Genomic DNA, 27491 nt, shown 5'->3' with positions numbered 1-27491 from the left:
CCTAGATGTACCGGTTACACCACAAGAAATTAAGGAGAAAATCCAAAACCTGCAAACCAAAAAATCCAGTGGGATGGATGGAATCCTGCCAGAGATGATTAAACACGGCTCCCCAGATGTACACGCTGCACTATGCAAAATGTTCAATCTGGTCCTGAGTGCTGGTTACTACCCTGCAGTATGGAACCAAGGCCTCATAACACCCATCCATAAGAGTGGAGACCAGTATGATCCAGCCAACTACAGGGGGATATGTGTCAGCAGCACACTAGGGAAACTATTCAACAGTATCCTCAATAAATGGATCCTCAACTTCCTGAAACAACACAATGTCCTCAGCAGAAGTCAGGCAGGGTTCATGCCAAACCATCGCACTACAGACCACATCTACACCCTGCACAGCCTCATCAAGAACCATGTCCACAATACAAAACATGGAAAGATATTCGCCTGCTTTGTGGATTTAAAGCGGGGGTCCACCTATCTATGCTTTTTTTTTTTTTTTTGAGTTCATTCACAAACTTTTCTTCTCAGCATTACATACTCACATATTGTGTGTAATATGTCCGCCTGTGTCAGATTTCGTTGGAAAGAATAACTTATATTATTCACTGCAGGCGGTTTCCATCTTCATTGTGGGCATTTGAAGCCCACAAGCATATATTTCCTGGATGTGGTGAATGCTGTGCTCCCAGCATTCACCGCTCATTCCCGTACATGCTCAGTGGCATCCTGGGAAGCCTGAGACTAGCTCCCAGGAGTCTGGGAGAGGCTAGAAACACGCCTACTCCCACGGGAGGAGAACCAGGAAGTGCAAAGAAGAATAGAAAAATAAAAGGTAATTACGGCGATTTAAATTTTTTTAAACGGCATGTCAGCATCTAGGCAACGGAAGAGAATACATACAGATATTGTTCAAAATTTGGGTGGAACTCCGCTTTAAGGAAGGCATTTGACTCTGTGTGGCACCCAGGCCTGTTCCTGAAACTATTAGAGAGTGGAATAGGAGGAAAACATATGAGGTTATCAAGAGTTCATACACTGAGAACAGCTGCAGCGTAAAGGTGAATGGGAAAAGAACCGAACACTTCCAGCAGGCCCGAGGAGTCAGACAGGGCTGCAGCCTAAGTCCAACCCTCTTCAACATCTACATCAATGAACTGGCTGCAGCTCTAGAATTCTCCATGACACCGAGGTGAAGTTCCTGCTGTATGCGGATGACCGCCTACTTCTGTCACCAACAGAGAAAGGCCTACAAGACAGCCTGAAAGTGCTGGAGAAATACAGTGCCACATGGGCACTACCAATCAACTCAAGTAAAACAAAAATGGTGTTCCAAAAGAAAAAAAATACTAAACAAACAAAGAGCCCTTCCTTTACATTAAACAACTGCACTGTTGATGAAACTAACAGCTACACATACCTCGGCTTAGAAATGAACAAATCAGGAAGTTTCAAGCCAGCCATAGAGGCACTAAAAGACAAGGTATGCAGAGTCTTCTATGCCATCAGGAGACAGCTGTTCTACCTAAAACCACCAGTGAGAGTCTGCCTCAGAATATTTGATAGCATCATCACCCCAATTCTTCGTTATGGCAGTGAAGTTTGGGGTCCTGTCACCTACCCAGACCAATCCAAATGGGACCCCAGCCCAACAGAAATATTCCATCTGGAATTCTGCAAGCACCTCCTCCAGGTCCATCGGAGCACCTCCAACAGTGCTTGCCGGTCTGAGTTGGGCAGATTTCCCTTACTTCTCGCAGTACAGAAGAGGGCGCTATCATACTGGGACCACCTACAAAACAGCAGTCCCAACTCATACCACTATAAAGCCTTACTGAAACAGTAAAGACCAGTCCAAGCCGTGTGGCCTGCAACAACTCAAAAACATATTGGAGAATGGAGAAATGAGCTAACAAATTCCAAGAAACGAACTGTTTACCAGTCATTGCAGAGAGACTACAAATTGGCCCCGTACCTGGAGGTGCTACAAGACCCCAAAGACAGACAGACCCTGAGCCTGTACAGACTGAGCGCCCACAGCTTGGAAATCTAATTAGGATGGCACAGACAGACCTACAAGCCCAGGGAGAATAGACTGTGCCAGCAATGTGACCAGGGGGTCCTGGAGGATGAGGACCACTTCCTGCTACATTGCCCAAAGTACTAATCAGTGAGGGACACTCACTTCCAGAGACTCTCTACTCTCATCCCAGACTTCAATTCTATAGAAGAGAAGAGAAAACTCCAATTTCTACTGGGAGAAGAGGAGCCAACGGTAAAAATTTCTGCCCAATATGTGACAGTGTGTCACCAACTGAGAGGGACATGAAAGACTGAGGACTTAAAATCCTTTACACAGAATTATGCCCATTCCCCTCTATATTACCCCATAGCACCTCCCCCCCACCCCCCCACCCTTCTTTTTTCTTATAGAAACTCAACTGCTTTGGCAATGCTAATATGTATGCGGTCCTGCCAATAAAGCCTATTTCAATTTGATTTTGAATTGAATTGTGAGGAGAGAGAGAGTGTGGAGGGGGGAGTGAGGAGAGAGAGTGCAGAGGGGGGAGTGAGGAGAGAGAGTGCAGAGGGGGGAGTGAGGAGAGAGAGATTGCAGTGGTGAGGAGAGAGAGTGAAGAGGGTGAGGAGAGAGAGGGCAGGGGGAGTGAGGAGAGAGGGAGAGTGCAGAGGGGAAAGTGAGGAGAGAGGGAGAGTGCAGAGGGGGAAGTGAGGAGAGAGAGAGAAAGAGAGGGGGGGGAGAGAGAGCACAGGGGGGGGTGAGGAGAGGGAGAGAGTGCAGAGGGGGGAGTAAGGAGATAGAGTGCAGAGTGAAGAGAGAGAGAGTGCAGAGGGGGAGTGAGGAGAGAGAGAGTGCAGAGGGGGAGTGAGGAGAGAGAGCGCAGATGGGGGAGTGAGGAGAGAAAGTGCAGAGGGAGGAGTGAGGAGAGAGAGAGGGCAGGGGGTGAGGAGAGAGGGCAGGGGGGAGGAGAGAGAGTGCAGGGGGTGAGGAGAGAGAGTGCAGAGGGGGTGTGAGGAGAGAGAGAGTGCAGAGGGGGGAATGAGGAGAGAGAGAGTGCAGAGGGGGGAATGAGGAGAGAGAGAGCGTGCAGAGGGGGAAATTAGGAGAGAGAGTGCAGAGGGGGGATTGAGGAGAGAGAGTGCAGAGGGGGGAGTGAGGAGAGAGAGAGTGCAGAGGGGGGGGATGAGGAGAGAGAGTGCAGAGGGGGGAATGAGGAGAGAGAGTGCAGCGGGGGGAATGAGGAGAGAAAGTGCAGAGGGGGGAATGAGGAGAGAGAGAGGGAGTGCAGAGGGGGGATTGAGAAGAGAGAGTGCAGAGGGGGGAATGAGGAGAGAGAGAGTGCAGAGGGGGGGAATGAGGAGAGAGAGAGTGCAGAGGGGGAGTGAGGAGAGAGAGTGCAGAGGGGGGGAGTGAGGAGAGAGAGTGCAGAGGGGGAATGAGGACAGAGAGAGAGAGAGAGAGTGCAGAAGGGGGAGTGAGGATAGAGAGAAAGAGAGGGGGGAGGAGAGAGAGCACAGGGGGGGGTGAGGAGAGGGAGAGAGTGCAGAGGGGGGAGTAAGGAGATAGAGTGCAGAGTGAAGAGAGAGAGAGTGCAGAGGGGGGGTGAGGAGAGAGAGAGTGCAGAGGGGGGAGTGAGGAGAGGGAGCACAGATGGGGGAGTGAGGAGAGAAAGTGCAGAGGGGGGAGTGAGGAGAGAGAGAGGGCAGGGGGTGAGGAGAGAGGGCAGGGGGAGGAGAGAGAGTGCAGGGAGTGAGGAGAGAGAGAGTGCAGAGGGGGGGATGAGGAGAGAGAGTGCAGAGGGGGGAATGAGGAGAGAGAGTGCAGCGGGGGGAAGGAGGAGAGAAAGTGCAGAGGGGGGAATGAGGAGAGAGAGAGGGAGTGCAGAGGGGGGAGTGAGAAGAGAGAGTGCAGAGGGGGGAATGAGGAGAGAGAGAGTGCAGAGGGGGGGAATGAGGAGAGAGAGAGTGCAGAGGGGGGGTGAGGAGAGAGAGTGCAGAGGGGGGGAGTGAGGAGAGAGAGTGCAGAGGGGGAATGAGGACAGAGAGAGAGAGAGAGTGCAGAGGGGGAAGTGAGGAGAGAGAGAAAGAGAGGGGGGAGGAGAGAGAGCACAGGGGGGGGTGAGGAGAGGGAGAGAGTGCAGAGGGGGGAGTAAGGAGATAGAGTGCAGAGTGAAGAGAGAGAGAGTGCAGAGGGGGGGTGAGGAGAGAGAGAGTGCAGAGGGGGGAGTGAGGAGAGGGAGCGCAGATGGGGGAGTGAGGAGAGAAAGTGCAGAGGGGGGAGTGAGGAGAGAGAGAGGGCAGGGGGTGAGAAGAGAGGGCAGGGGGGAGGAGAGAGAGTGCAGGGGGTGAGGAGAGAGAGTGCAGAGGGGGTGTGAGGAGAGAAAGAGTGCAGAGGGGGGAATGAGGAGAGAGAGAGTGCAGAGGGGGGAATGAGGAGAGACAGAGCGTGCAGAGGGGGAAATTAGGAGAGAGAGTGCAGAGGGGGGATTGAGGAGAGAGAGTGCAGAGGGGGGAGTGAGGAGAGAGAGAGTGCAGAGGGGGGGATGAGGAGAGAGAGTGCAGAGGGGGGAATGAGGAGAGAGAGTGCAGCGGGGGGAATGAGGAGAGAAAGTGCAGAGGGGGAATGAGGAGAGAGAGAGGGAGTGCAGAGGGGGGAGTGAGAAGAGAGAGTGCAGAGGGGGGAATGAGGAGAGAGGGAGTGCAGAGGGGGGAATGAGGAGAGAGAGAGTGCAGAGGGGGAGTGAGGAGAGAGAGTGCAGAGGGGGGAGTGAGGAGAGAAAGTGCAGAGGGGGGAGTGAGGAGAGAGAGAGGGCAGGGGGTGAGGAGAGAGGGCAGGGGGGAGGAGAGAGAGTGCAGGGGGTGAGGAGAGAGAGTGCAGAGGGGGTGTGAGGAGAGAGAGAGTGCAGAGGGGGGAATGAGGAGAGAGAGAGTGCAGAGGGGGGAATGAGGAGAGAGAGAGCGTGCAGAGGGGGAAATTAGGAGAGAGAGTGCAGAGGGGGGATTGAGGAGAGAGAGTGCAGAGGGGGGAGTGAGGAGAGAGAGAGTGCAGAGGGGGGGGATGAGGAGAGAGAGTGCAGAGGGGGGAATGAGGAGAGAGAGTGCAGCGGGGGGAATGAGGAGAGAAAGTGCAGAGGGGGAATGAGGAGAGAGAGAGGGAGTGCAGAGGGGGGAGTGAGAAGAGAGAGTGCAGAGGGGGGAATGAGGAGAGAGGGAGTGCAGAGGGGGGAATGAGGAGAGATAGAGTGCAGAGGGGGAGTGAGGAGAGAGAGTGCAGAGGGGGGGAGTGAGGAGAGAAAGTGCAGAGGGGGGAGTGAGGAGAGAGAGAGGGCAGGGGGTGAGGAGAGAGGGCAGGGGGGAGGAGAGAGAGTGCAGGGGGTGAGGAGAGAGAGTGCAGAGGGGGTGTGAGGAGAGAGAGTGCAGAGGGGGGAATGAGGAGAGAGAGAGTGCAGAGGGGGGAATGAGGAGAGAGAGAGCGTGCAGAGGGGGAAATTAGGAGAGAGAGTGCAGAGGGGGGATTGAGGAGAGAGAGTGCAGAGGGGGGAGTGAGGAGAGAGAGAGTGCAGAGGGGGGGGGATGAGGAGAGAGAGTGCAGAGGGGGGAATGAGGAGAGAGAGTGCAGCGGGGGGAATGAGGAGAGAAAGTGCAGAGGGGGGAATGAGGAGAGAGAGAGGGAGTGCAGAGGGGGAGTGAGAAGAGAGAGTGCAGAGGGGGGAATGAGGACAGAGAGAGAGAGAGAGAGTGCAGAGGGGGGAATGAGGAGAGAGAGAGAGTGCAGAGGGGGAAATGAGGAGAGAGAGTGCAAAGGGGGAAGTGAGGAGAGAGAGAGAGAGAGAGAAAGAGAGGGGGGAGGAGAGAGAGCACAGGGGGGGTGAGGAGAGGGAGAGAGTGCAGAGGGGGTAGTAAGGAGATAGAGTGAAGAGAGAGAGAGTGCAGAGGGGGAGTGAGGAGAGAGAGAGTGCAGAGGGGGGAGTGAGGAGAGGGAGCGCAGATGGGGGAGTGAGGAGAGAAAGTGCAGAGGGGGGAGTGAGGAGAGAGAGAGGGCAGGGGGTGAGGAGAGAGGGCAGGGGGGAAGAGAGAGAGTGCAGGGGGTGAGGAGAGAGAGTGCAGAGGGGGTGTGAGGAGAGAGAGAGTGCAGAGGGGGGAATGAGGAGAGAGAGAGTGCAGAGGGGGGAATGAGGAGAGAGAGAGCGTGCAGAGGGGGAAATTAGGAGAGAGAGTGCAGAGGGGGGATTGAGGAGAGAGAGTGCAGAGGGGGGAGTGAGGAGAAAGAGAGTGCAGGGGGGGGATGAGGAGAGAGAGTGCAGAGGGGGGAATGAGGAGAGAGAGTGCAGCGGGGGGAATGAGGAGAGAAAGTGCAGAGGGGGGAATGAGGAGAGAGAGAGTGCAGAGGGGGAGTGAGGAGAGAGAGTGCAGAGGGGGGGAGTGAGGAGAGAGAGTGCAGAGGGGGGAATGAGGAGAGAGAGAGAGTGCAGAGGGGGGAGTGAGGATAGAGAGTGCAGAGGGGGGAATGAGGAGAGAGAGAGAGTGCAGAGGGGGAAATGAGGAGAGAGAGTGCAGAGGGGGGAGTGAGGATAGAGAGAGTGCTGAGGGGGGAATGAGGAGAGAGAGTGCAGAGGGGGGAATGAGGAGAGAAAGTGCAGAGGGGGGAATGAGGAGAGAGAGAGAGAGTGCAGAGGGGGGAGTGAGAAGAGAGAGTGCAGAGGGGGGAGTGAGAAGAGAGAGTGCAGAGGGGGGAATGAGGAGAGAGAGTGCAGAGGGGGAATTAGGAGAGAGAGTGCAGAGGGGGGAATGAGGAGAGAGAGTGCAGAGGGGGGAATGAGGAGAGAGAGTGCAGAGGGGGGAATGAGGAGAGAGAGTGCAGAGGGGGGAATGAGGAGAGAGAGAGTGCAGAGGGGGGAATGAGGAGAGAGAGAGCGTGCAGAGGGGGAAATTAGGAGAGAGAGTGCAGAGGGGGGATTGAGGAGAGAGAGTGCAGAGGGGGGAGTGAGGAGAAAGAGAGTGCAGGGGGGGGGGATGAGGAGAGAGAGTGCAGAGGGGGGAATGAGGAGAGAGAGTGCAGCGGGGGGAATGAGGAGAGAAAGTGCAGAGGGGGGAATGAGGAGAGAGAGAGAGTGCAGAGGGGGAGTGAGGAGAGAGAGTGCAGAGGGGGGAATGAGGAGAGAGAGTGCAGAGGGGGAAATGAGGAGAGAGAGTGCAGAGGGGGGAGTGAGGAGAGAGAGTGCAGTGGGGGGAGTGAGGAGAGAGAGTGCAGAGGGGGGAATGAGGAGAGAGAGTGCAGAGCGGGGAATAAGGAGAGAGAGTGCAGAGCGGGGAATGAGGAGAGAGAGTGCAGAGGGGGGAATGAGGAGAGAGAGTGCAGAGGGGGGATGAGGAGAGAGAGAGAGAGAGTGGAGAGTTGGGAGTGAGAAGAGAGAGAATGCAGAGGGGGGAATGAGGAGAGAGTGTGAGTGTGTGGAGTAGCAGCAGCACTAAAAAGGAACTCCTGAAATGTTAACGCTTTATGCTTTGTAATAAGCACAATTGAAAGGCAAAACCAAGGACGTTGAGACTACACGCAAGGCAGAGATTAGCAAGAACAAAAAAATTTAATGAAAAAGAGGAGACTAAAGATTAAACGTGCAAAAACTACATAGTAGGTGAGGTTGAAAAAAGACACAAGTCCATCAAGTCCAACCTATGTGTGTGATTATGTGTCAGTATTACATTACATATCCCTGTATATTGCGGTCATTCAGGTGATTATCTAATAGTTTCTTGAAGCTATCAATGCTCCCCGCTGAGACCACCGCCTGTGGAAGGGAATTCCACATCCTTGCCGCTCTTACAGTAAAGAACCCTCTACGTAGTTTAAGGTTAAACCTCTTTTCTTCTAATTGTAATGAGTGACCACGAGTCTTATTAAACTCTCTTCTGCGAAAAAGTTTTATCCCTATTGTGGGGTCACCAGTACAGTATTTGTAAATTGAAATCATATCCCCTCTCAAGCGTCTCTTCTCCAGAGAGAATAAGTTCAGTGCTCGCAACCTTTCCTCATAACTAAGATCCTCCAGACCCTTTATTAGCTTTGTTGCCCTTCTTTGTACTCGCTCCATTTCCAGTACGTCCCTCCTGAGGACTGGTGCCCAGAACTGGACAGCATACTCCAGGTGCGGCCGGACCAGAGTCTTGTAGAGTGGGAGAATTATCGTTTTATCTCTGCATTTGATCCCCCTTTTAATGCATGCCAATATTCTGTTTGCTTTATTAGCAGCAGCTTGGCATTGCATGCCATTGCTGAGCCTATCATCTACTAGGACCCCCAGGTCCTTTTCCATCCTAGATTCCCCCAGAGGTTCTCCCCCCAGTGTATAGATTGCATTCATATTTTTGCCACCCAAATGCATTATTTTACATTTTTCTACATTGAACCTCATTTGCCATGTAGTCGCCCAACCCATTAATTTGTTCAGGTCTTTTTGCAAGATTTCCACATCCTGCAGAGAAGTTATTGCCCTGCTTAGCTTAGTATCGTCTGCAAATACAGGGATTGAACTGTTTATCCCATCCTCCAGGTCGTTTATGAACAAATTAAATAGGATTGGTCCCAGCACAGAACCCTGGGGAACCCCACTACCCACCCCTGACCATTCTGAGTACTCCCCATTTATCACCACCCTCTGAACACGCCCTTGTAGCCAGTTTTCAATCCATGTACTCACCCTATGGTCCATGCCAACGCACCTTATTTTGTACAGTAAACGTTTATGGGGAACTGTGTCAAATGCTTTTGCAAAATCCAGATACACCACGTCTATGGGCCTTCCTTTATCTAGATGGCAACTCACCTCCTCATAGAAGGTTAATAGATTGGTTTGGCAAGAACGATTCTTCATGAATCCATGCTGATTACAGCTAATGATATCATTCTTATTACTAAAATCTTGTATATAGTCCCTTATCATCCCCTCCAAGAGTTTACATACTATTGATGTTAGGCTAACTGGTCTGTAATTCCCAGGGATGTTTTTTGGGCCCTTTTTAAATATTGGTGCTACATTGGCTTTTCTCCAATCAGCTGGTACCATTCCAGTCAATAGACTGTCTGTAAAAATTAGGAACAACGGTCTGGCAATCACCTGACTGAGTTCCCTAAGTACCCTCGGATGCAAGCCATCTGGTCCCGGTGATTTATTAATGTTAAGTTTCTCAAGTCTAATTTTAATTCCGTCCTCTGTTAACCATGTAGGTGCTTCCTGTGTTGTGTCATGAGGATAAACACTGCAGTTTTGGTTACTGAAGCCCCCCGATTCACTCGTGAAGACTGAGGAGAAGAATAAATTCAATACCTTTGCCATCTCCCCATCCTTTGTAACCAGATGTCCTTCCTCATTCTTTATGGGGCCAATATGGTCTGTCCTCCCTTTTTTACTGTTTACATACTTAAAGAATTTCTTGGGATTTTTTTTGCTCTCCTCCGCTATGTGTCTTTCATGTTCTATCTTAGCCATCCTAATTGCACCCTTACATTTCTTATTGCATTCTTTATAAATTCTGAATGCTGAGGATGATCCCTCAACCTTGTATTTTTTGAAGGCCTTCTCCTTTGCTTTTATATGCATTTTTACATTGGAGTTAAGCCATCCAGGATGTTTGTTCGCTCTTTTAAATTTATTACCCAATGGGATACATTGGCTAATGCCCTTATTTAATATGCTCTTAAAGCAAACCCATCTCTCCTCCGTATTCTTTGTTCCTAATATTTTATCCCAATTTATGCCTTTTAGCAAGGTTTGTAGTTTAGGGAAGTTGGCTCTTTTGAAATTCAGTGTCTTTGTGTTCCCTTCATGTTTCCTATTTGTGTGATTTATACTGAAACTAATTGACCTGTGATCGCTGTTACCTAAATTGCCCCGTATTTCCACATCTGTTATCAGGTCTGTATTGTTGGTAATCAGTAGATCTAGTAATGTTTTATTTCTAGTTGGTGCGTCTACCATCTGAACTATAAAATTGTCCTGCAAGACACTAAGGAACTGGCGAGCCTTAAATGAATGCGCAGTTCCCTCCGCCCAGTCTATGTCTGGATAATTAAAATCCCCCATTATGATAACACTTCCCATCCTTGCTGCTAATCCAATTTGTGATAGGAGATCCGTCTCCACTTCCTCCCTCAGGTTAGGGGGCCTATAGCATACTCCCAGTATTATTTTCCCCTTAGCTTCATCCCTTTGGAGCTCTACCCATAAAGATTCCACCTCCTCCCTAGCCCCCTCAGTGATGTCATCTCTCACATTCACTTGTACATTATTCTTGATATATAGGCATACCCCTCCCCCCTTTTTACCCTCTCTATCCTTGCGGTATAGGGTATACCCTTGAATGCTTGCCAGCCAATCATGAGAGCTGTTGAACCAGGTCTCTGAAATTCCCACAAAATCCAAATCCTCCTTGTACAACAGTATCTCTAGTTCACCCATCTTGTCCGCCATGCTCCTGGCATTGGTGAACATGCCACATAGTTTAGACCGGTCGCATATTGTCCTCGTATTGGGTGTTTCAAGATTGCAACTAGGACTTGCTACTATACTCACCTTGTGTTTTTGTGCTTTGGTTAACCTACCACTAATGCCCCCAATACTACCCTCTGGAATATCTTCCGCGCTGGCTATCCCATAGCCATCCAATACCATCCTTATCAATACAATACGGTAAAAAACCTTTAGCCTTTATAACCACTTTATTAAATGTGCCTTGTATTTGTCCCCAGTCACCAACTCTTCATTATTTTGTAAAGGGTCTACATGCTCAGACCTGATCTTTTTACAGTTAACACATCTGAAGAATTTACATATTGAGTTATTTTCTTTGTAATTCTCCCTCATTCTAAAGTGGGCCATACATGGATCGAAATTCAGCTGGTTCGACAGGGACTGGCCCAATCTCGATCCATGTATGGGCAAACTAGTTGTACACAAGTCGATCTATTGATCGACTTGTGTACAACCAGTCTGTAGGTAGCCTCCACACCAGGGTTAATTTTGGCAGCAAGTTTCGATTTAGTTTTAGTCTTAGAACTAAAATGGCATTTTAGATTTAGTACCATTTTAGTCTTCTGCAATTGTTTTAGTTTTAGTCGTATTAGTCGACCAAATCTCCAGTACATTTTAGTCGATTAAAATGTCCTACGTTTTAGTCAACTAAAATCTCCAGTACATTTTAGTCGACTAAAACTCATTTTAGTCGTCTAAAATATAATAGGTGTAATTAAATTGTAATGCATTGGTTAACATTTCTGTACAATTTCCAAACTCATTATATACTGCTGGAGTGAAAAATCTAATATGTTATTTATTATGGCATTGAGGTATGAACATGCACTACAGACCAATGTTAATTTTGAAGTCAAATTTTAATTTAGTTTTAGTTTTAGTCTTTTGACTAAAATGGCTTTTTAGTTTTAGTCCCATTTTAGTCTTTTGACTAAAATGGCTTTTTAGTTTTAGTCCCATTTTAGTCATCCCAGTTGTTTTAGTTTTAGTCGTATTTTAGTCGACTAAAATAATATTCATATAGTCGACTAAAATGTTTTAGTAGTTTTAGTCGACTAAATTAACACTGCTCCACACATACAGTTAACTGTGACATACAGTCTTGCTGGCTGAGGAGAAGTGGGACTACAATTGTATCATACTCACTTTCTCGGCAGAAATGTCATGTTATATGCAGATTTTCAATGTTTGGTGAAATCCAATTGAGGCTGTAGCTGTTCTGTGAAGTCTCATGTTCTGCTTGGGGAGCAAGTTCTTTCAAGATTTTGCCCACCATTTTCTGTTGGCTCAGACTTTTTTTTTTTTAAAGCCCATGGTGTGTGAACACACTCCCCCAGTGCAAAAAAAAGTGCACACTAAAAAAGTGAAACACAAAACTCACACAGGGTGTACACATGGTCCTCCTCCGAAGTGAAGGGACCCTTAACCTGATCCCCGAGGGCGTTAGGCTCCAGACAGAGACTGGGGTACTTCACATGGTCCATCTGGTTGAAACCAGATGGACCCCGTTCTCTGGCAGGTCCACTGAAACAGACCAACCCAAGTACCAAGTACTAGGTGGGGCTCCCCCGAAGGGAGACCCCATGAGAGAGGGCGAACTAAGCCAGAAGGCCTTGTGCATCCCCGACTAAGACTTTCAGGGCAGGCCTGAGGACCTACACCCTACTCATTAAACATGACAAAACGTGTACGTCATTCACGAAAGAAAAACAAAAAGTGACAAACACACAAATACAAGTGTGTGTGTGTGTGGGGGGGGGGGATAGTGGAGAAGTGCAATAGGTGCCATTGTGTGATACATTGACCAGCCTTTCGGCCAGGAATAAAAAATTCCTCTGGTCCTAGCCAAAAGGCTCGGCCCTAGAGGCAGATGCGGAAAAAAGCGTGATGTTGCAGTGACCTTGGTTCCGTAACTCAAACTGACCCTCACTCAGTGAGATTACGGCACCCCTGGACTGCCACTCCAGGGCAGTGCCAACCGCCCATGTTTTTACGGGCAGCCCGTAAAAAACAGGACTATTTTTTCATGTCCGTGAAAACCCGTAAAAAAAAATCTTGCCAGTAAACAGCTCCTGGCTCGGAACTGCGCATGTGCAGTCCCGAAGCATGCCAAGAGTCTCCGATCATCCTGATGATCTTTCTGTCACCGCTGCTACTTGTCTTGTCCCCCCCTTCCTTCCACAACGCGCCTTATTTGATTCTGGGAGATGCTGGGAGGGGGAGGAGTGGAGTGAGCCTGCAGTGGAGCCTGACGGACTTCAGCCTAGCAGAGGGTAAGCTAGCTATTAGCTAAATGCAGTCGTGTCTTTGCCTTGTCTTAGTGGGCAGGAGGAAGGGGGTAGAGGATGGGCTGTGTAGCAGGCTTGTGTACAGTAGATCATTTTTTGTGTGTGTCAGATCTGCTTTGCTTCTAAAGGGAAGATGTTTTCTCCCCAATCTCTACCTATTATCTCCAGTGCTCTCCAGTCCAGGCACAGCCTCCTCAGTCCTCTCCAGAGTTACCACTTCATGTGTCTGGGGCACTACAAATCCAAGCATGCCAAGAGAGGGGAGGCAGCAGCAATATGATTTAGCTGGTATTTTCTGATGAAAAGTGCTGCTGTGTATTGTGTTTGTACTGTATGGTCCTAATATAATTGATTATGTATTGTGCTTGATGGTCTTGAGGTGTTTATTCATATATTTTTATCTGAGTAAGTAGTGAGCACATTTGGTCTCCTGTACTATGTCCGCAGCCTATGACCGTCTCCTTTAGCATGTCTGCAGCCTATGACCGTCTCCTTTAGCATGTCTGCAGCCTATGACCGTCTCCTTTAGCATGTCCACAGTCTCTGACCGTCTCCTCTAGGATAAAACCCAGAGCCACCAACCTGGAGCCATTTGATTGAGCCCTGCATGGTGCACCTTAGAGGTGGTCAGTGACAGCGTCGCCAGGCCAATCTGAGGGGGAGTCATTGATGTAAGGGGGCACTGATATAAAGGTTTCCCCCCTATATTAGTAACCCCCCTTACTTTAGTGAATTCACTGTACGGAAGGTGGTCTCTGGTCACCAGAGTGCCCCCCACATCAGAGTTCCTGGCGTTCCCCTTTACATCGGAGTCTGCAGGATTTCCCCTTACAGTGCAAGGGGGAACTCAATCTGACCCTGATGTAACTGGGAACTCTGATGTAAAGGGAACACAGTGGACTCTGATATAAGGTAGTCTCTGGTCACCAGAGCCACCCTCTACATCAGAGTTCCCCCTTAGATCATGATTTGCAGATTTTATGTACTTTTTTGCAGTGCCGGTAAAAAATTGGTGCCGTTTGTAAATGTTGGCATCCTGCCAGTAAATTTTGCATCGGAGGGTTGGCAACTCTGCTCCAGGGGCACATACACCACAAGCTTCTTTCAAGTCTCGGCCATCAGCCAGACCAGTGCAGCCCCATCCCTACCAGGAAGGCATCAGAACTTTTATTTTTAAAATGCAGTGCTGAACTGTAATGCTGCCCGGGACCCGCTGTGTAGCTGATGAGGGTGAGCCCGGTACAACAGGGCCGGTTATACTGCCCTATTAGCAGCCCTGCCCTAAAGTATTATGAGATATAAATGGAAAAAAAAGGTTCATTACCTTAATGTACTTGTCTGCACTGGCTGTCACCGTCTGTGCACACTTCTCCAGTATGTTCAAATAAGAGCAAAACTGATTTACTGAACTAAAGTTGTGAAACTTGTTTTGCAAGTGTCATTACCTAACAGCCGTAACAAGTAAACCAAGAATAGCAGCATGTATGAGGGCAGCCAACTATCTTCAATCTCCTTTCCTATTTTCTTAACACATTTTTTCTGTATATATATATATTGCAGTATTGACTAGGAAACCATACACTCTTGACTATTTAGGTAAATATTATGTTCAGCAGAGCATTATGAAAGCAAACAAAGACGTAAAGCGATTAGACTTAATGCGGAGCGCCACCCAAACGGGGAAGCTCCACTTATCTTCTGCCTCCTCTCCCCCTCCGCTGCCACATTTGGCACATTTTTTTTGGGGGGGGGGGGCGAGTACCTGGTTTTGACAGGTACCCACTTTCACTTCCTGCTAACTTCGCCGTGGTGAAGTCATCCGGAAGTTCGCCCCCCTCCTCCTTCCCCCACCGCTGGGCCATTCACAAAGTGCAGCAGGGAACTGACTTCACTTCCCGTTTCTTTTACCCAAGATGGCGGCGGCAGTACCCGAGAGCTGATTGAAAAATCAGTTCAAGTGAAGACACTGCTGGATTCCTGGACAGGTAAATGTCCTAATATTAAAAGTCAGCAGCTACAGTATTTGTAGCTGCTGACTTTTAATTCTTTTCTGGAGCTCCTTTTTAACTTTTTAGTCAACCTCTAAACTATTTCAACTGTTATTTTGAAAAGCCACTATAAACGAAAAATTAGTAGTGAAAAAAATTCCATGTGACCTAAGCCAATCGTATTTTTGTTTATTAATTCTTCATGGTCTATGTAACTGAGGCATGACAGGAATGTGTTCTTTTACTACAAGCTGAAAGGTGCCAGAAGGTTGAAAGGAATGGCACAGTTCCTTGTGATTTAGATTTTTTTTCATCTGTACTTTTTTTGATTGACTTTTTGTTGTGTTTTGGTTACAGTGAGGAAGGAGTAACCCACTGACACTTTTTTGCTGCCTTGTCCCTTTGGGGAGATTTCCCTTTCAGGTGCTGTCCTAAAGACACAACAGGAAGTGGGAAATAATGTCTACAAAATTAAGGAAGGGCGTTTTCTGAAAACAGTGGGACTGTGTGCAAGACCATGGGGGTTATTTACGAAAGGCAGATCCACTTTGCACTGAAAGTGCATTTGGAAGTGAAGTCGCTCTAAATCTAAGGGGTAGATCTGAAATGAGTGGAAGCTCTGCTGATTTTATCATCCAATCATGTTGGATATTTGTTGGTTCTATTTGTTGTTTGTCATTTTTGTAAAGGAGAAAATGTTAATAAAAGATGAATTAATTTTAAAAAATACCCCCCATGAGAAAAAAAAAAATCCATTGTGCTGAATTTTGGGTGTAGGTTAAAAAAGTGTGGTCAAATAGTCTGAGATAACTTACATAGTAGAGAATGAGGCAGTATTAAATAGAGAAATGTACGGCATAGTGCACTGAATGCTTTAACCACTTCAGCCCTGGAAGGATTTACCCCCTTCCTGACCAGAGCATTTTTTGCGATTCGACAGTGCGTCATTTTAACTGAAAATTGCGCGGTTGTGCAATGTTGTACCCAAACAAAATTTATGTCCTTTTTTTCCCACAAAAAGAGCTTTCTTTTGGTGGTATTTGATCACCTCTGCAGTTTTTATTTTTTGCGCTATAAACAAAAAAAAGTGACAATTTTGAAAAAAAGCAATATTTTTAACTTTTTTGCTATAATAAATATCCCCCAAAAATATATAAAAAAAAACAATTTCTCCCACAGTTTAGACCGATATATATTCTTCTAAATATTTTTGGTAAAAAAAATCGCAATAAGCGTATATTGATTGGTTTGCGCAAAAGTTATAGCGTCTACAAAATAGGGGATAGATTTATGGCATTTTTATTATATTTTTTTTTTACTAGTAATGGCAGCGGTCTGCAATTTTTATCATGACTGCGATATTGCGGTGGACAGATCAGACACTTTTGACACTATTTTGGGACCAGTGACATTTATACACCGATCAGAGCTAAAAATAGCCACTGATTACTATATAATTGTCACTGGCAGGGAAGGGGTTAAACACTAGGGGGCGATCAAGGGGTTAAGTGTGTTCCCTCAGTGTGTTCTAACTGTGGGGAGGATGGGTTCACTACAACATGACAGAGATCACTGCTCCAGATCACTGGGAGCAGTAGCTCCCTGTCATGTTCCTAAGCAGAACAGGGAAATGCCTTGTTTACATAGGCATCTCCCCATTCTGCCTCTCCTCACCGCAAACGCGGGCCACCGGCAAACATTGAGTTTTCTGGACCCGTGGGCACGCTCCCGCGGCCGAGCACGCGCGTCCACTAGGCGGGAGTTTTAAAGGAACGTACGGGTACGCCTTTTTGCTTGCCCATGCCATTCTGCCGACGTAAATCGGCATGCGGCGGTCGGCATGTGGTTAAAATGATTTAGGCAAACTAGGGCCTGGGGTACACTGAAGAGACTGTGCGAGTGAAATAACTCCCTTCATTGATGTAGGTGCCAGCAACAACCCCCAGCAAGTTTCAGTGCCAGCATTCATCACCAGCAAGTGTCAGGGCAAGAAAAGAGAGAGAGCAGGGGTGAAAGAGAGTGAGAACAGAGGGTGGGGAAGAGAAAGAGAGAGAGAGAGAACAAAGGGTGGAGGGGGAGAAAGAGAGAGCAGAGAGGGGAAGAGAAAATTATAGAAAAAGGTGCAGAGGGAGGGGAAGAGAAAGAGAGAAAAAAGAGAGCAGAGGGAGGGAAAGAAAGAGAGCAGAGGGAGGGAAAGAGAGAGAGTAGAGGGAGGGGAAGAGATAGGGTTGCCACCTGTCCAGGATTCACCCGGACAGTTCGGGTTTGGAATCATGCGTCCGGGTTTCAGACTGCCTGAAACATAGACACATTATTAAGACTGGACTATGGCTTCCCAGCACTAACAACCCTACCCCTCTGTGTCTGTCCACACTCCAATCCCTGGTGCTGTGCCTCAGAAAAGGAAAGTTGGGGCCAGAAATTTGAAGTCCAGCAGCCTCAGATGCATCTGGATGAAAGGTGCTGACTGCCAAGGGGTGAGTGAGCTTACCTTCCATCCCTGTCTGTGACTGAAGTCTCCCCCTTCTTTCTCCTGCCTCTGAGTAAGTACACTAAGGCAAATTAGGGTTCTCAGAGCACCCCTTACATCAGAGTTTTCCTTTACACCAGAAGCCACGTTTTTCCCCTTACATCAGAGTCTTCTCTGTACATCAGAATTCTCAGTGTTCCCTCTTAAATCAGGGTTCCCAGAGCATCCCTTATGTTAGAGGCCCCAGAGTTCTCCCTTACATCAGAGTCTGCAGAGTTCCCCCTTACAGTGAAAGGGAACTCTGCGAGTTCAGATGTAAAAGGGGAACTCTGCGAGTTCAGATGTAAAAGGGGAACTCTGTGGATTCAGTAGTAAAAGGGGACTCTTGTTATTAACTTCATATGATTAGAAATGTTATTTAATAGCAAAATATATGTATAGTTTATACTATAAAAAAAATTGCTGTGCGCCGCTAAAGTGTTTGGGTTTGACTTGAAGAAAAGGTAGCAACCCTAGGAAGAGAGAGAGTGCAAAGGGAGGGGAAGAGAGAGAGTATAGGGAGGGGAAGAGAGAGAGAGGAAGAGAGCACAGAGGGAGGGGAAAAAAGAGAGAGAGAGAGACAGGGATAATTTCCTACAACTGAGAGGAGCAGGTATACTTAGCACACAGATATTTGATGGCAGAAATAGGAATATGAAACATTGCTTGGAAGTGTCGTCCAATTGTCTGTTTTGGCAGAGTTACAAGCTGAAGAAATTTTTATTTCCTTTCTAAAGCTGGAATACTTACCTTTTTTGTTAAAGTTTCACACATGGAGACATCCCTAGTATCCACTGGAGCACCTGTGTGGGACACCCTAAAAAGTTTGTTCTGGTGTCACACACTAGTGCTCCTGCATGCAGTTGTGTAAACAGCTGCTGAGTGTCCTCTACTTACACTGAATCAAGTTTACATTTCATTCTAGGTACAAACCCATCTAGACAACAAACTTATTTTAACACAAATAGGCCTGAACAAATGTAGTTAACCTGTATCTGCAAAAAACATCTTATAAGTGGGCGAACAAACGATGTTTCCTACAACCGATTACTGTGCCCATGAACCTGAAAGTTGCCATTTTAAACTGTACAACAGTAAAGAAAAACACATGGAGCATGTAAGTAATAATAATAATAGGAACACAGGGATCTTTGATCCTTCTGTACTGATCGTGGTCCCTCATTTCAATTTAGGTCTGACCAGCGTTATATCTAAAAAGAGTTTAAAAAAAGATCTAAAATCTGAGGCTGGTATTGCTGCTAATTAGGGATTAAAAGTTATTAGCTAATGGTTTGGTGTGAGTGATTGGTTGGAGTAGAGCAGATGTGTGAGATATTGGGGAGATCAATTGAAGAGAGTTTGGTGTGGTTTGAGAGATGCAGTGGCATATCTAGGGAGTGCAGCCCAAATGCAGCGTGTGCATGCTGCTGTAGTGCCTACTGCATTTGCACTGTAGCGCCACATCTGTGGCATTGGGAAAAGTGGGGCTAGAGTGTTATGGATGGTAGTCAACTGTGTAAAAGTACTTCGCACATCTGGTATCTGAGGCCTTTTTTTCTACACTCCCCCACCCAAAGCAAGCATTCTGAACAAATAAAGTCGAGTGCACATGTCAGGAGCCAGGGAGCGTCTCCGCTCGCCGGGCTCCGGTGCGCATGCGCACGGGACGAGCACTTCGCCGCACACCCGTCCGCGGCCTGATGGTGCGGCGCGCGCGGGTGCACGGCGGTCCCCGTGTGCGCGCCGTAGCCCGTGCGGGTGCCCGGTAGCGCGTCACACTGACGCGCTCGCCGGGCAGGGGGACTATATCTGACGGCTCCAGCGCCCAGTCGGGTTGCTGGTTTGTCGTCAGCTCTCCCTGTTCCCTGAGCCTGTGTTTACCCTGTACTTGCCTGATCTGTGTACCGAACCTCTGCTGCTTGTTTAAACTACCACTCTCCCGGATTAACCCTTTGTGCTGCTGCCTGATCTGTGTACCGAACCCCAGCTGCTTGTTTAACTACTACTCTCTCGGATTAACCCTTTGTGCTACTTGCCTGATCTGTGTACCAAACCTCTGCTGCTTGTTTAACTACTACTCTCCCGGATTAACCCTTTGTGCCGCTGCCTGACCTGTGTACCAAACCCCTGGCCTGTTTAACCATCACTCCGCTGGACAATCCTACCTATAACCTGCTTGACCTGGGTACCAAACCCCTGGCCTGTTTAATTACTACTCTGCTGGACTATACTGATTCTAGTTGCCTGATCTGTGCACCAAACCCTGGCCAACTTAACCACGGCACTGCTGGACCTTGTGATACCCTGATTATCACCTGCTTGTACCCTTACCTCTGCTTGTACTTTCAGCCCTGCTCCCTACGGATCCCAAGACACCCGCTTCCCGCTCCGGAGCCTATTATCCTCCCGGAAGCCCGTGCCTCCACGTGCCCTCAGCCTCCTGTACCCATCTCGGGGGTCTGGGTGCGCGTGGTCGTAAGGGCGAGCCGCTCTCGGCATCTCGGCCTCGGTGAGTATTTGTCCGTGACAGTACAAACCAGCCAGATGTCTGAGGCCGACAGAGCGCGCTCTCCTCTGGAGATCCTGTGTCAACAAGTATCTACCCTTGCGGACTTCGTACAGAAGTTACAAGAAGGTTATACACAAATTGATAACCGTCTGCAGCAGATCACCGGGTTACTACCTTCCGCAGCCGCAGCTCCTGCACCCAGCGGTGGGGGTCCACTTCCCCAAGCTCCGACCAACCCCACTGTGGTCATGGCTCTTCCTGAGCCCAGGGTCCCTATACCTGAACGGTTCTCGGGGGACCGTAAGAAGTTTAGGGCTTTCAAAAATGCATGTTCCCTCTACTTCGCTCTACAGCCGAGAACCTTCTCCTCAGAAATCGTCAAAGTGGGGTTTGTGATTTCCCTGCTATCCGAAGAACCCCAGGCGTGGGCCCACAGCCTGATGGAACAAAGCAATCCTGCCCTGAACACCATCGAGGCCTTCTTTGAGAGCATGACCCAGCTCTACGATGATCCGCAACGCATGGCCACAGCCGAAGCTATCCTGCACCACCTGTCCCAAGGGAGAAGACCTGTTGAGGACTATACAGTGGAGTTCCGTAAGTGGGCGGCTGATACAAACTGGAATGAGCCGGCCTTACGTTATCAATACCGTCAAGGCTTATCTGAATTACTCAAAGACGAGTTAGCCAGGATGGAGACCCCTGCTTCCCTAGAGGAACTCATTCAAGCAGCTACCAAGCTCGACCGGCGTCTTCGGGAGCGGCGCTCAGAACGGTTTCAGCTGCCTCGCCCTGTCTGGGCGTCACCTAGACCTCACTCCACAGTACCTCCAAATGCATCTTCAGTTTCCTCTGCATCGGTCCCTGAGGCCGAACCAATGCAGCTCGGTCTGGTCCGAGGTCCGTTAACCTCCGAAGAGAAGCAACGTAGACGGCAGTCTAACCTTTGCCTCTATTGTGGAGGAACTGGACACTTCCTACGCAGCTGCCCGATCAGGCCCAGTAAGTTCCCTCAATCAAACGTATTGAACTTTCCAAACAATAACATTCCCAAGGCTTATGTGATGTTGTTTATTTCTCTACAGCTTCCGGAAAGGGAGATTCGCCTGCAGGCCATCGTTGATTCCGGGGCCTGCAGCTGTTTCATAGATTCCACCTTGGCACACAGATTGAAGATTCCTCTACAAACCAAAGAGCAGAATTTACAAATCCATTTGGCCGACGGATTTCTTCCGTGCTCTGGTCCCATCACCCAGGAGACCCAACCTATTCCAGTAGTCACAGACTCCGGCCACCGGGAGTTCTTACGGCTCGACCTAATCCGTTCACCCATCTTCCCCATCATACTTGGCCTACCATGGCTACAAGCTCACGATCCACTAATCAAATGGAGCACCAAGTCGGTATCCTTCTCTTCGCAGTATTGCTCTCAGCACTGCCTGCTCCCGGATTCCAAGGTCTGTGCCACAATGGCGGTACCACCAGGCAATCTGCAACACGTCCCCTCCGAGTATCTCGAGTTTCAAGAAGTTTTTAGCAAACAAATGGCTGACCGCCTACCACCTCACAGGGCCTACGACTGTCCAATTGACCTTCTCCCTGGATCTGAGATTCCGTTTGGCCGGATATTTCCCCTGTCTGAAACCGAGTTGGAGGTCCTGAAGCAGTACATAGACGAAAATCTTGAGAAGGGGTTCATCCGCCCTTCATCCTCACCCGCCGGAGCGGGTATCTTTTTCGTAGGGAAAAAAGATGGTACCCTGAGACCCTGCGTAGACTACCGACAACTAAACAACATTACAATTAAGAACCGGTACCCGTTACCGCTCATCCCTGAATTGTTCCAGAGGTTCCGATCAGCCAAGGTGTTCTCTAAACTCGACCTCCGAGGGGCTTACAATCTCGTCAGGATCAGGGCGGGAGACGAATGGAAGACGGCCTTCAGATCTAGATTCGGTCACTTCGAGTATTTAGTGATGCCTTTCGGTCTTTGCAACGCCCCAGCCACCTTCCAACATCTAGTGAACGATATATTTCGACAATATCTAGATGACTTTCTCGTGGTATATCTGGACGATATCCTTATTTTCTCTCCTACGCTAGAGATGCACAGAAGGCACGTTAAAACGGTTCTTGCTATCCTGCTACAACACAAGCTATACCTGAAAGCCGAAAAATGTGAATTTGAGAGATCCACCATACAATTCTTGGGGTTCATACTCTCTACCAATGGGGTTGCCATGGACCCTCAGAAGATTCAGGCAATTCAGGAATGGCCGGCTCCATCTAATAAAAAAGGAGTACAGAGATTCATAGGATTTGCCAATTTCTATCGAAAATTTATCGTAGGATTCTCGGCCATTGTGGCACCTATTACCCAACTAACTCGGCAGCATCAATCTTTTCAGTGGTCCACAGCGGCTCAAGAGGCTTTCCTTAAGTTAAAAGAACTATTCAGTTCCACTCCAATCCTCTGCCATCCTGACCCGACTCAGCCCTTCATACTGGAGGTAGACGCATCGGAAATCGCAACCGGAGCAATTCTTTCCCAGAGACAGGGACCAAAGGCCATTCTACACCCAGTAGCTTTCGCTTCTCGGAAACTCAGCCCACCAGAACTCAATTACGACGTGGGTGACAGAGAGCTGCTGGCTATAAAGTTTGCTTTGGAGGAATGGAGGTACCTGCTGGAGGGGGCAGTTCATCCGGTGATGATCTTTACGGATCACAAGAATCTCGAGTACCTCAGAACAGCAAGACGCTTAAAACCCCGCCAAGCCCGTTGGGCACTTTTCTTCTCACGCTTTAATTTCCATATAGCGTACAGACCGGGGGCGAAGAACGGGAAGGCTGATGCCCTCTCACGGATGTTTTCCGCAGACTCCCAAATACCAACACCCAGCACGATCCTCTCTCCTCAAAATTTTCTCGGACTAACTCAAGCAGACTTGATATCCTCCATCAAATCTTCATCAGGCACTTGTACAGAACCAACTGTGCATTCCCTGAGAAGATACGAAGATCTTTTCTGGATTAAGGGAAAAATATTCGTACCACAAGTGACTCGGCCCTTAACCCTTCAGATGTGTCATGATCATAAGTTGGCAGGACATTTTGGGAACAAGAAGACGGCTGAACTCCTTTCTCGTTCTTTTTGGTGGCCGGGATGGAGAAGGGATTGTAAAGAATATGTGGCTTCCTGTTCCCTGTGTCAGAGAAACAAGGGCCAAAACACCAAATCCTGGGGCCTGCTCAGACCTTTGCCCATTCCGGAACGACCATGGGCTGATGTCTCCATGGACTTCATCGTAGATCTACCCAGCTCAGAGAGTTTCTCCACCATCCTCGTTGTTGTCGACCGCCTTTCCAAAATGGCTCACTTTCTGCCCATGAGGGGTACTCCCTCTGGCGTAGACACGGCCAACATCTTTCTTAAGGAAGTTGTTAGGCTCCATGGGATACCAAGGAGCATCGTGTCGGACAGAGGCGTCCAGTTCACGTCCAAATTCTGGAGGGAACTATGCAAGGCCTTGGGTATCAACATTTGTCTTTCGTCGGCTTATCATCCCCAGAGCAATGGCCAGACAGAGAGGACCAATCAGACGCTAGAGCAATACCTCCGCTGCTTCTGCTCGGGATCCCAGGATGATTGGGCAAGCCTCCTCTCCTACGCTGAATTTGCGTACAATAATTCTATCCATGCCTCCACCAACCAGACCCCTTTCTGGATCAATTGTGGGTTCCATCCCACATCCTTCGCTAACAACATCCCCGAAACGGCAGTTCCTGCAGTCCAGGATAGGATAAATTCACTACAAGCTAACGTTCAAAAAATACAAGACACACTACGCAAAACCCAGGAGGACTACAAGAGACAGTACGACCGGGGCAGAAAGGCAAACCCAAAATTCGATGTAGGAGACGAGGTCTGGCTGTCCACCGTTAACCTGAGATTACCGCTGCCTTCTCGAAAGCTCGGGCCTAAATTCATAGGGCCTTTTCAAGTCAGGAGGATTATCAACCCTGTGGCCGTGGAATTGACACTTCCCAAGACATACCGGATTCACCCCGTTTTTCATGTGTCACTATTGAAGCCTGTGGTGCCCAGTCCTTTCCCGGGAAGAGGAGAACCCCCTCCTCCGCCAGTCAGAATCGATGGCGAGACTGAATTCGAAGTGGAATCCATTCTTGGTTGCAGAAAGAGGGGCAGACAGCTACAGTACCTGATTCAATGGAAGGGGTACCCTCCCGAAGATAATTCCTGGGAGCCCGCCAGGAATCTGCATGCTCCACAGTTAATTCGAAAGTTTCATCAAGATCATCCGGAACTGATGACCAGCCTTGGCGTCCAGTGTCCGCCCTTAGGAGGGGGGCACTGTCAGGAGCCAGGGAGCGTCTCCGCTCGCCGGGCTCCGGTGCGCATGCGCACGGGACGAGCACTTCGCCGCACACCCGTCCGCGGCCTGATGGTGCGGCGCGCGCGGGTGCACGGCGGTCCCCGTGTGCGCGCCGTAGCCCGTGCGGGTGCCCGGTAGCGCGTCACACTGACGCGCTCGCCGGGCAGGGGGACTATATCTGACGGCTCCAGCGCCCAGTCGGGTTGCTGGTTTGTCGTCAGCTCTCCCTGTTCCCTGAGCCTGTGTTTACCCTGTACTTGCCTGATCTGTGTACCGAACCTCTGCTGCTTGTTTAAACTACCACTCTCCCGGATTAACCCTTTGTGCTGCTGCCTGATCTGTGTACCGAACCCCAGCTGCTTGTTTAACTACTACTCTCTCGGATTAACCCTTTGTGCTACTTGCCTGATCTGTGTACCAAACCTCTGCTGCTTGTTTAACTACTACTCTCCCGGATTAACCCTTTGTGCCGCTGCCTGACCTGTGTACCAAACCCCTGGCCTGTTTAACCATTACTCCGCTGGACAATCCTACCTATAACCTGCTTGACCTGGGTACCAAACCCCTGGCCTGTTTAATTACTACTCTGCTGGACTATACTGATTCTAGTTGCCTGATCTGTGCACCAAACCCTGGCCAACTTAACCACGGCACTGCTGGACCTTGTGATACCCTGATTATCACCTGCTTGTACCCTAACCTCTGCTTGTACTTTCAGCCCTGCTCCCTACGGATCCCAAGACACCCGCTTCCCGCTCCAGAGCCTATTATCCTCCCGGAAGCCCGTGCCTCCACGTGCCCTCAGCCTCCTGTACCCATCTCGGGGGTCTGGGTGAGCGTGGTCGTAAGGGCGAGCCGCTCTCGGCATCTCGGCCTCGGTGAGTATTTGTCCGTGACAGCACAGCTCGCTGTGCCGAATCGTGGGTGTGGCCATATTGCGGTGTGAAAGGGGCTTAAAGGGATATAGTTAAATAAAATCTGAGACTATTCCCCCCATACTCTGTATACATATACCACAGTCCTTTACCCACAAAATATAACTCTACAAACAGTCATGAGATCTGTTGTGATAAGCGTCACAAGCGAGGGCATAAGGCCAACCTCTCCTAGGATGGACAGGAGAGGAGAGAGAGAGCTAGATCTACTCCTGCCCCTGCCCTGTCCTCCTGTGTGTGTCTACGGTCCCATCCACACTCTATTCGGTTTGGAGTGTGGGCAGGGAAGCCTGGGATGAGTGGGCGGGAAAGCCCAGCAGTCGGGAACAGCATGGAGCATGGACGTGGAGGATATGCAGACTGCACGAGCATCCTTCCTTCTTGGGGTGAGTGAGCTCACATTCATCCATTCACCCCCTCCTTTATCTCTCCTGCCTTTGAATTAGTACAATAATTTAAGGGGACCTCAGATTTAAGGGGTGCTCCGCAGACCCTGATGTAACGGGGGCTTTGGTGAGCAGAGATCTCCTTACATCAGAGTTCCCCTTTACACCAGGGTCCACAGCATTCCCCCTTACATCAGAGCACCCCCTTAAATCAGGGTTCCCAGAACACCACTTCCATCAGCGTTCCCCTTTACATTAGAGTCCACAGAGCTCCCCCTTACAGTGAAATTCTGCGGACTCTGATGTAAGGGGTAGCTCTGCGGACTCTGATGTAAGAGGGGGCTCTGCGGACTCTGATGTAAGGGGGACTGTGATGTAAAGGGGGGCTCTGCGAACTGTGATGTAAAGGGGGGCTCTGCCGACTCTGATGGAAGGGGGGCTCTGCGGACTATGATGAAAGGGGGGACTCTGCAGACTGTGATGTAAGTAGGGTCTCTGCAAACTCTGATGTAAGAGGGGGGCTCTGCGGATTCTGATGTAAGTCCCCCATCTGTCTGTTTTTGGTAGACAGGATCGGATCAGATGGTGGTGGATGTCAGTGGACATGTGTCTGCTAACATCTTCCGCTCCACAGAAAAGACTGGAGGGTCCGATCAAGTCCTCCTAAAAAAAATTGACAAGCGGACCTGATCAAATCGCCCACATGAAAAGGTTTTTGTTTATATAAGGTGAGCATAGATCAGCAGTGGAGGTAGAGCAGAGATGTTTAGACCCCATTCACACAGGGGCAACACGACTTGCAGGTCGCCTCAGCGAGGCGACCTGCAAACGACTGCCCGGGCGACTTGCAAAACGACTTCTGTATAGAAGTCTATGCAAGTCGCCCCAAGTCGCCCCCGAAGTCGTACAGGAACCTTTTTCTAAGTCGGAGCGACTTGCGTCGCTCCCCTTAGAGCGGTTCCATAGCACAGAACGGGAGGCGACTTGTCAGGCGACTAGGTCGCCTGACAAGTCGTCCCTGTGTGAATGGGCTCTTACTGTTATTGTAGGGAAAGGTATAATTCATTGTAGGAAGATTTTTACAATGTCTATTTGCATTGAAACAAAAACTTTATCCATTTTGTTTATGGGAACGATGTATTGTAAACAGTATAATGTGGGAATATTTCATGATTTTGGTAAGGAAAATAGTAGTGGAATTATGAATTTATTTTTTGACATTGTAATAAAAACACAATGACAAAATGTACTTTTATGCTATAGTTACATGCAGATTCTTAGTACATTACAAATAAATTAGTAACTATTCAATGCCTATGCTTACAAGCCTGAGTCTTTCAAACCCTTGCAGTCCCAGTAAAACTAAGGAGAGACCTACTATTTACATTATTGAAGATTCAAAGAGTCTACGCTGTTACTGTAAGATTCAACACATTTGTGTTAAATGAAATACAGAGAGAAATGACAGAAGAGTGAGTGCATGCAGTTAGTTATTATGCATTCTAGCACACTGCAGAGGCGCTAAAATGGAAGTAAATTCAAATTACCTTTGCTGTAAGCTCTAGAAATCGTTACACACACAGACTTTCTTTGTGATGAATTGTTAGGAAGGGAGTGGTAGGAGTGTGCTTCCAAAAGCTTATGCTTTATTACTCCCTCCCATCTTCCTACCGCACCAATCCCATTCAAAGTTCCATAACATGCTTGGATCTGACTAGTGGCTGTGATAAGCATCTTCGTACTGGCATTTTTTTTCACCCTTGGTTTCTGCATGTAAAAAAAGCAGCAGCCGAGAAGGCTTTTGACAGGGTGGACTGGTCTTTCCTACAGGAGACACTTACATTCGTGGGTATGCCAGACCCCAGTCATGGATATCGGCCATCTATAATAATCCCACAGCGAAAATCCGGGTAAATGGCTACGACTCCA

General features: G+C 48.8%; 1 protein-coding gene across 2 annotated transcripts in view; it reads right to left on the bottom strand.

Moving 5' to 3' along the window:
- LOC141127434 (retinol dehydrogenase 7-like) overlaps positions 1-27220 on the bottom strand; it is a 46745-nt gene extending 19525 nt beyond the window's left edge. Inside the window, exon 1 of one of the 2 annotated variants that reach the window (XM_073613861.1) lies at positions 27110-27220. The gene's annotated coding sequence lies outside the window, so the exon portion shown is untranslated. Of the gene's footprint in view, positions 1-14162; positions 14319-27109 lie in introns of those variants that run through there. The other variant, XM_073613860.1, reaches the window with a different exon arrangement.
- Positions 27221-27491: the final 271 nt, after the last annotated feature.

Source organism: Aquarana catesbeiana, linkage group LG02, assembly GCF_042186555.1.
Source record: "Aquarana catesbeiana isolate 2022-GZ linkage group LG02, ASM4218655v1, whole genome shotgun sequence".
NCBI lineage: Eukaryota > Metazoa > Chordata > Amphibia > Anura > Ranidae > Aquarana > Aquarana catesbeiana.
This window is presented reverse-complemented; position numbering and strand designations above follow the sequence as displayed.